Below are 2079 nucleotides of genomic sequence, written 5' to 3'. Positions count from 1 at the left end.
GAACTTCCACAACCCCCGGGTTGTGGAGGGAGGATACTGATTGCAGAGGAGCCATAGGCTCCTTTTGCCATCAATCAAATAGGGAAGGGGCGTGACCTGCCACAGGGCTATGTGTGCCTGTGGACTCCCTCAGCCACTGCGAGCATGAGCGCGCATGGGTGCCTCCATTAGAACGATGGTGGCACCCGTGCAGGGGGCGGGGGGAAGAGCAATGCGAGGAATTAAACAGTTTTAAAGAAAAGCAGCAACAGCCTCCAGCAAAGGAGGGTCCATTTAAAGGGGAAAAAATTGAGGCTTTAATATCACTTTAACCCTTGCATTGCGGGGGTAGCCCCAATGAAATGGTTAATAAAAATATTCCCCTGGAGTTCTTCTTTATGTTTGTAAATATGTGCAAATCATTTTTGTTATAATGTAAACACCATCATATGGTGTATATATCATAAACTGTATACATTTGCTGAAAAGACAGGCGCAATGTCTAGGGCAACGCCAATAAATGACTATCTGTAAAAATGATGTTAGAATAATATCCATCAATAATGTTCAATGAACCTGCAACTTAGATTTAACTTACCTTTTTTTTCTTTTTTTTTCTTCTGTTTGCCTTGGAAAAGAAAATCCGTCATATTTATTCTGCAGATTGTCTAATATTCTCACTCATTTTTGTTTCTCAAGCAAATATTATATATGGAGCACCATTTTGTTTTGATGATTTTATTAAGCATTTGTGCTGACTGCGACAAATGCTAATACTACCTTTTATATTCCCCGAAACGGTTGACAGAATAATCTGTTTAAAAAATGCAAAACATTAAAATGTACAAAACAACTTTTGCTACGACAAATTGTGTGCCGGGAATTATTCTGATTATCATAGGCGGCTCGGATCGCTCGCTGTAAAAGGGGGAAAGTGGATGAGATGTTCCGATGCGTTGACATCTATTCGCTCTGCTCTCTTACAGAATAATGTACAAATTATATTAGCTTACCCCGTGCGCGAGCGTTTTGTATTACCTAAACGTAACTAGGTCATTAGGAAAAAGATTTCATCTTCACTTTGTTTTCAGTTATGTTCAGATGACCGAAGATGCACTTACTACATCAGGCTTAAAGAGAGCCTATGTTATTAACATTAAAAAAATTAAAGGGGTGTTCTACTTTCAGAATGCATGAGTAAAAAAAAATTCCAGTGCTTAGCCATTGAGTAACAAGGTGGTAGATGTACCTGAGATGTGTTCTGTTGCTCAGCTGCTGCGAGTGCTGAGTTAGCAAACCACCACTGAACACTGTGCTGCAAGTCAGTGCCCAGCAATGCTAACTTAGCACTCGCAGCGGAAGTGAATGTGGAAGCAGAGCGATGAGTGTGATTGAGAAGGTGGGGACAGAGCACCGGCGGCCATTTTAACTGTTACACACGGTAGCACTGAAGAAGGGTGCCTGAACCCCCAATGGAGAAAATCAATTTACTGTGGGAACCTACAATCTACAGGGTTATTCACAGAAGGGTGAAGAGTTTGGAGAAGGCAAAGACCTAAACAATCTAGGCCAACATAGCTGAACTGGAAAGTGAGCTGAATTGGAGGATTTTTCCAAATCAGCTATTTTGGCCTAGATTGTTCACTTCTCCTGCCTTCTCCAAACTCTTCAACCTTTTGTGAATAACCCTGTTAATGTTTTGGTGGACGACCACATCAAATATTCGTTGTAAAATGGTATTTATTAGTAAAAAATATTATGCTCCGCCATTTTGCTTAGCACTGTGCAGCCAAAGTGTTCAGTAAAGCTGCTGCAGTGAACTGAAGTGCTGCAGAACAGCTACTCAGCGCTTGACTAAGGAACTGAACGCGCCTCAGTACTGCTGCCCAAGATAACAGGATCAGAGGGGTTGGCACCATGAAGTACCAAGTGGTTGGTTTGAAAGAATGACTTACAGTTTGTTGTATATCTGTAGAGGGATTTAACCTTCCTAAAAATGTTTTAGTAAAGTACAAAAATTAATAAATAATATATTGTCAAATTAGCCGACTCTGTTAAATTTGGTCTGGACATTCACGTATCAGTAAAACTTGGTCATGA

The sequence above is a fragment of the Nanorana parkeri genome, unplaced genomic scaffold (assembly GCF_000935625.1).
Source record: "Nanorana parkeri isolate BGI_ZX_2015 unplaced genomic scaffold, ASM93562v1 scaffold140, whole genome shotgun sequence".
In the NCBI taxonomy this organism is placed as follows: Eukaryota; Metazoa; Chordata; class Amphibia; order Anura; family Dicroglossidae; genus Nanorana; species Nanorana parkeri.
The sequence above is the reverse complement of the archived record's forward strand: the minus strand, read 5'-3'. Positions refer to the sequence as shown.